Source organism: Sinocyclocheilus grahami, unplaced genomic scaffold (assembly GCF_001515645.1).
Source record: "Sinocyclocheilus grahami isolate Dianchi unplaced genomic scaffold, SAMN03320097.WGS_v1.1 scaffold35.1, whole genome shotgun sequence".
Classification (NCBI taxonomy): Eukaryota; Metazoa; Chordata; class Actinopteri; order Cypriniformes; family Cyprinidae; genus Sinocyclocheilus; species Sinocyclocheilus grahami.
Genome location: NW_015505214.1, coordinates 2,620,941 through 2,628,803, shown reverse-complemented (window position 1 = coordinate 2,628,803; position 7,863 = coordinate 2,620,941). Strand labels below are relative to the sequence as shown.

General features: G+C 36.2%; 1 long non-coding RNA gene across 1 annotated transcript; it reads right to left on the bottom strand.

The window, feature by feature from the left end:
• Window positions 1-3,086: 3,086 nt before the first annotated feature.
• Window positions 3,087-3,614, bottom strand: LOC107581526 (uncharacterized). Its single transcript, XR_001608840.1, has 3 exons — window positions 3,602-3,614; window positions 3,460-3,514; window positions 3,087-3,155 (listed from the first exon to the last, which is right to left on the bottom strand). It is a non-coding gene; the product is annotated as an uncharacterized lncRNA (long non-coding RNA).
• Between the last annotated feature and the right edge of the window lie 4,249 nt (window positions 3,615-7,863).

Here is a 7,863-nt window from a genome sequence, read left to right as displayed (position 1 = left end):
CTGCTCTTAATTTTCATTGATGACTACAGTGTTAATAATTTTAATTATAGGACTATAATTCATTATATAAATTAATAGACCTGTTTTTATAATAAATATAATTAATATAATTAATAGGCCCTTGCGTGCCCGTCCGAAACCACCACTGTGTGTCAGCACTTTATCGATTGTAAAAAAAAATGGTTAGAATTTACCATGTTTTCCTGCCAGTTGGCATTGAGAGTGACTGACACTTGATGGTCAGAAAAAATTACTAAATAGATATGTACAAAACTATTTTTTTTTTATAAAAAACACTTTCACTTTCACACCCACTTTCTCTCTTTTCTATGTGCGTTCATAAATTGTATTAAAGTGTCATAGTTGGCAGTTGGCAATAGAAGTTATATTACTAATAACAGTGGCATATGAGAAGTTTAAAACCGCAGAATTTTTTTTTAAATTTGCCTTTTTCAAAGTTGCTATTGGCTATATAAAAAACACAAGGTGGCTGAATTTGCATGTTATTTAGATAGCTGAAGCTTATATAGTCGTTCATTAATTTCACTCAATTGAATTAGTTTTTTCACACCCCCTGTGAACTGTTAAGCCCCCCTTAGCACCCTCAACAAAAAAATCCTGGAGCCGCCACTGCACATAGGCCTATACATTTCACCACACTTCTTAAACCATGTGAGGATGTAATAAATATGATTTTGTTTACTGATTATTCATGAGTCCCTGAATATATTTTTATCTTTTTATAGAAGCCTGTATATAAAAACACATGAAACCACAGTGACTTATTTTCCCTGAGTTCCAGTGAGGTTCCCATGACAACTGATGTTCATGTTGATTGCATTACATGTCCATTCCATTACATAAAGGGGTCATATGATGTGATTTCAATTTTTCCTTTCTCTTTGGAGTGTTACAAGCTCTTGGTGCATAAAGAAGATCTGTAAAGTTGCAAAGACTAAAGTCTCAAATCCAAAGATATATTCTTTATAAAAGTTAAGATTCAACCACACCTACCTAATACGGCTCATTCTAACACGCCCCCACATATCTACGTCACGATGTGGGAAGATTTGCAAAACGCCACTCAAATGTTCACACAAAGAAAGAAATTTGCCACTGATGATTCAAACGCGAGTTTTGAGCAGTGTAGATTAGCGCTTGTTGTTTGTCATTTCTCCGATCACAAATGCAGACATGGTTTTATGTTTACGCGGCGCAATGCAACGCAACACATAAAAAGACAGTATAAGTCATTATAATCCGTAATTATGTCCCCACTGGATGCAACAAATGCCTTGTTTATAATGGGTTTTAATGTTTTTGTATCGTCGCTCTGGCTGGGAGACGGCATCACAGTATGGTGAGGGGCGTAACATTTCCGTCACACGCTTGAGGTATTCGGCCAATCACAACGCACTGGATAGCTGGCCAATCACAGCACACCTCGCTTTTCAGATCGATGAGCTTTGTAAAAATCGACGTGTTTCAGAAAGGTGGGGCATAGAGGAGAAACAATAATGTACAGTATGTGGAAAATAATGTGTTTTTTAACCATAAAACACATAAACACATTTCATTACACCAAATACACAAAATAATGTTCTTTTTAGCAACATCATATGACCCCTTTAAGTACAATAGACAAGAGTCAGTATCATGAATAGAAACGGACATAAAATTGCTCATTAAAACAGAAAAGTGCTTGGGTGATGGTGCATTATTGACTTTTTCTGGATTAGTGTGGACAGTCAAAATCCATAAAAATAGGGCATAATGTACAGTAGAAATATGAAGGAATTTTCAAATTGTTTTACCTGTGTTTTATTTTGCACTGCATTAAGTTTAAGGGTTAACAGATATGTCTATAAAATTAATGGATAATATCCTGGCAGAAAATGACCAGTACTTTTTTCTTTTTTTTTAACAGTGTAGTTTTGGCTGGACGGGGAAAAAAAACAACACTATGCAAACAAAAACTTAATTAAATTACTTTGGCATACCACCAAATTAGGTTAATATTATTAATAATATTGTGTGGATTCATTAAATTATTCATTGAATTGCAGGTATGAATAAAAGACTAACTATGTGTTTCTGCCACAACAGTTACAGAAAAATGCAGGCAAGGCACTGATTTACTCAATACAAAATAGTGCAGTAAGAAATGTCTTTACATTGTCCGCAGAGGGATGCTCCAGTACATGTCATTAATTTATTTATTTCATATTTTATAGTAGGGTAAGATGACTGTTTTTTTTTTCAGCCTTGGTTCACACTGTTCTGGTCTGTTACCAGCTGTGGCCTAAGGGCTACAACATCAGTTCATGAGTTTTTGGAACTCATGGCATCACTGTTTCCTCACCTCAGGCCCAAACTGTGTTTGATGAGTCAGTGTTTTGAGGCCGAGAATGAAATTATTTTTTTAGTTCTTAAGTGAATTAGGACTAAACTTGGCAAGCAATAGAGGCAATTATACCATAAGAGGATCAATAAGCGGATCAGAGACTTGCTTCTTTTGAGTTCCTTTGCTTATGTTTGGACTGAGTTTTAAGGAAGTCAAATTTTCTTTAGTTCTGTCAGGACCACTATCGTCAAAATGATAGATACTTAGCATAAAGTTTGGTTTGGCGGTATGGTTCTGTTCTGGGCAAAAAACCTCCCTGCCCATCCATGCAGCCTGTCATGAATGAGCAGGGAGAGCAGCAATAATCCCTCAGAGGAAGGTGGGAGGGAAAGCATAAATCAACCCCCCCCCCCCCCCCCCAGGGTTAACAGAACAGAACAAGGCAGATATCATTAATGTACTCAATGATATTTAAGTGTAACACTTTATTCAAGATAAAGGAGTCTGATTAGCAAGGAATATCAGAAAGCTAAGTCCTGACTGTGGCGAAAGGTGGAGCTGGGGATGGAGGAGGGTAATTTGCTCCAAAGCAAGCTGAAAAGCTCCTGAATAATACTGAATACAGCTTATATAGGAATGCCGCGATAGGTGTCGTATTCCTATAGGTAGATGTGATCAGCTGAGAATCAGCTGATGCAAGCTTGACTCACGTGACCTGCCAGAACTAACGCTAAAGCTTAATTTTTCGTGAATAATTCGGTATCATCACTCTATTGGCATTGAGCGGTAGCAGGTTGAAGGTGGAGTAGTTCTGTTGAGACATTTATGTATAGTCAGTACCTACCACAATAATCTTTGAAGTTTGTATTTTGTTGATATTATTCAAAACAGTTTTCTATTTTAATATACTTTAAAATGTCATATATTCCTGTGACGCAAAGCTGAATTTTCAGCATCATTACTCCAGTCTTCAGTGCCACATGATCCTTCAGAAATTATTTATTAGATATAAAATAAATTATGACATATTAATATAAATATTTAATTTAATTTCTGGGTTAACAAATGACAGTTTGTGAGCAACAGGATTTTGGTTGGTTTCAGTTATAACAAACCTCTGTCTGGTACACCAGTCTTTTCACTTCAGGCTGTTTGGGATGTCATATAAACCTAAAATATAACATGTTAAGAAAGTCATCTTAAAGTCAGAATTTCACTGCCCTGATCCCCCACTGTCTACATCCCACCTTTTCTTACCTTGTGCTATTCCAGAGCAGCATGAAGCACAGGTACAGATCCTTCAGCCCAAGAATCAATCGCACAGGGCTGGGGCTCTTGATCCTCTTGCCAAAAGAGTTCATGTTCTGAATCATCCCCTTCATCTCTCCTCAGGAGAAGACATTCTAGCGTCTCCACCAGGTTATTTTGTGCCCACCACACAGAGAAGGGTATCAACTGGTTGGAAGATAGAAAGTTTGTGTATGAGCTAAATGAATGCCTCAGAACTTTTCCATTTTAAGTAAGCTATTCATATTCAGACCTTAATCTGGTTAGACGCCATATTGAATTTTACATGGATGAAAATGAGGCTGTGAGGGATAGGCTTACAGTCTTTACAATGGCCTGTGCTGTAAAAAAGTCCTAGATCATGTAATTGTCAAAGCTCACAACTTTCAATGATGTTTTATGGAGTTTTTGTGTAGTTAAAGTCTTTTGGAAAGATGTTTCGTCAGCTGAAATATTGGTATGTTGTTAAACAACAATGCAATCCATTGTACTTCAATCCATCACAGCTAACTAAACTAAAACTATAACTGAAATAAAAATTATAAATATGCAGTCATATTTATTAAAAAATGAATAAATAATAAAACAGACTCAACAAAATGACTAAAACTTTAAAATAAAAATGAAAATATAATAAAATATATTTTAAAATATTAATAAAAACTAATAATAATATCACAATGATACTAAAATAACACTGGTGTATTGTCTAGATGATTACATTCTGTAACCTGTTTAACCATAACATGGTATAACCCATCCTATGAATAAATAAAACAGCCAAAACTAGCATACAAGCATATGGAATTTAACTTTTACAAAGCAAGTTCTATATAAATAGACATATGATCAAAAATTATGTGAATTGTCTTCTCACCTGTCTTTGCAGATACACCTGATAGCATCTGTCCATCACTTCTTCCATCAGTTCTGCTATGATATCCACCACCACCTCCTCACCCTCCTCCTGGGAGAGCATGCTGGTCCAGGTGGACTCTGTAAGGCGGCCTGGGACAATGTCCACTGTCTCAACAGGCTGGACCGAAGCAGCATTACCTGGGTGCCATTTTCATGCGTTTTTGATTGTCTCCTTGTTATTAGTACTTGTTATCAGCCAAATGAAGTACGGAAAATTGTGAACAAACAGGGTAAGGTTTAATGGTAGAGACTCACATGATGTAATTACTTACAATTGTGCAAATTATGTGTGCAAATCAATGGTAGACAAAAACGGAACATATAAGTTTTTATACTGTAAACAAGATAATCATATATCCTAGGAGGTTGGAGGCAGCGATGCCGGTGGCACTCAACTTTTTGCGGCCGGTAACGTTAGTATGGATCAGTGTTAATTGTTAATGATCATCATTGGCAAATTACATAAATTACGGTTCCTAAAAAAAAATTTGCTGAGATTATCTCGGTACAGTATCTACTTGGTTTGCAGCTGTTTCTCCAGAATGACGATTTAATCGGTCTTTACTGCACGGCTCTGTACACTTTTAGTTCACTGCTCAATGCAACGATACCTTCTAAATGGCGCCTCGGTGACGTCACACATAATAAACGCACGTGACTGACAAAGACCGATAAACAAAATGATAAATTCGGGATATTTTAGTTATTAGTTGTCACACATGGGGAATTGTCAAAATATGTTTTTCTCAGTAACTACTGTCTTTTGAGTCCAAATACAAATTCAAATGTTTGTTTTCTCTGGTTGTGAGGCTGGAGTGTCCGAATTCGGAATAGCATTCTAACGTTAGTATACTACTCTAACTATTTGCGCCATATAAAATAATATAGGCAAGTATGTTAGTAGGCTTCTTCTTTTTTACCAACTGCTAGTATGCTGGCAAAGATAAGAATCATTTCATGTGCTGTTCAAAAATAGTCATATAATTCATAAAATAGTAGGGTAAGATGACAACTCATACTAAAGTGCAAACAAAAAGCAGTATTTTCCAACACTCCATTGTATGTTATTCGCAATTAACGTTAGGAGTAGCCTACACTTCTATTTCAAAAGCGCCGCTTCTGAAGTTATACAACTAATGACGGAGTCTGCAAAAACTTTTCAAACATTTTCACCATTAAACGCATTAAAGCAGAAGAGAAGGCATATGTCAGTAACATTAAACACTCACCCGTATTTGATATGTTCTACTTGTGTTGTTGGCTTCGGATCTGGTTGCCAAGCAGCCAGACGCCTCTGACGTAAGGGTTCTGCGGGGGGCTGAGCATGAAGACACCGGAAACCAGTTCAATCTGAAATTACATATTTAGGCATTGTGATAACTAAAGATCAAGATAAAAGATGTACCTTGAATTTTGACCCGGTTATATTAAAAGCCCAAAGAAGATTCAATGCATGGTTGCAGAGAGACTTGACCTTGAGAGGCAGAGTACTGCTTGCTACAATTTATCTCAATTTCATAAACCGGCATTACTTGCATGGTCAATAATCTTTAAGCACAACTTCTCCCCTCACCGTTACTTCATTTGGAACAATCAAGGCATTGTATATAAGAGAACATCTTTATTTTATAGCAGTTGGTTTGAGAAAAACATTCTGATTGTTTCCCAGTTATTTAACTCAGAAGGTCTTATTTTAAGTTTCGAAGAATTCTTATGTAAATGTAATTTTCCCAAAGAATTCTCCATTGTCATGGGACGCTATTCCTAAAGGAGCTGTTCTGCTAAAAGCCCAAAGAAGATTCAATGCATGGTTGCAGAGAGACTTGACCTTGAGAGGCAGAGTACTGCTTGCTACAATTTATCTCAATTTCATAAACCGGCATTACTTGCATGGTCAATAATCTTTAAGCACAACTTCTCCCCTCACCGTTACTTCATTTGGAACAATCAAGGCATTGTATATAAGAGAACATCTTTATTTTATAGCAGTTGGTTTGAGAAAAACATTCTGATTGTTTCCCAGTTATTTAACTCAGAAGGTCTTATTTTAAGTTACGAAGAATTCTTATGTAAATGTAATTTTCCTAAAGAATTCTCCATTGTCATGGGACACTATTCCTAAAGGAGCTGTTCTGCTTTTAAGGGACTCTGTTAGATCATCCAGCACTTTATCTATTTCTTTAGACCCATTTGAAATCCCAGTAGGAAAACTATGCTTTTTGTCACATCCTTCATCACGTAACTATAAGATTAGATCGCTTTTTCAAAAGGAGCTTGTAACTACTCCATATGTGATGTCTTATTGGAAGAATGGGGTTGATTATATTGATTGGGAAAAAGTATGGACTCTGTCTTCGAAATACATAATAACTAACGAGGTTAGAGAAATCTCATTCAGATTGTTACACAGATTTTACCCAGCGAAAGTGTTTTTGAAAAGGTTTGACCCTAATGAAACTGATATGCATATCTTTTGGGATTGTCCTCACACACAGCTATTTTGGATTGAATTCTCTAATGTTATCAATCGCAGTGTACTCCAGGGTTTCTCTCTGCTTTTTAAGGATGAGCACGTTTGGCTTCTTTAATATACAAAGAGATCAAATGAATGAATATTTTATTAGTAACCTATTATTACTTCTTGCAAAATGTCATATTCACCGCAGTAAATTCACTATATATTGTTAAATTCATTTATATATTGTTTATAAAAAAAGAGGCTCAGCAGTATATCCAAACTATTTCATCTTCCAAGAATCTCAAGGCTTTTAAAACGGTTCATTTATTTAATCTGTTTAATTTAGTTTGTTAAATCTTTCGTTTTGTATTATTTATTTATTGTTACATACATCTATAAATGGCGCTTTGCATGTAATGTCACCTCTTTGTATGTAATGTTGATATTCTCTGTATTTTTATATCTGGTACCTTGGCATTAAAAAAATAAAATAAAATAAAATGAAGACACCGGAAACGACGAAATATTGCAGCCTGACCCAAGCTACCTGATGGTGGCAGTAATGCACTGTTAAGTGCGGGTGCCAATAAAAGAAAAAAGAGAAAGAAGAAGAAGAAACATTGCAGCCATTTTGCAGTAAGTTCAGGACAGCAGGACTAGGCCAGCGGTCTCCGGACAGAGTATCTAAATAGCACAGAATTATGGCGAGGACGATGGTAAGTTGGTGCCTTTGTGATGTTTTATTCGTTTTAACATTATCGGTGAACACCAGCACTTTTGGTGCGCAACCGGGTTTGCTGGAAAAGGTGGCCTGGAGAGTGCGGTGGTGTGTTGATTTGTAGCCTACGCGACCAGT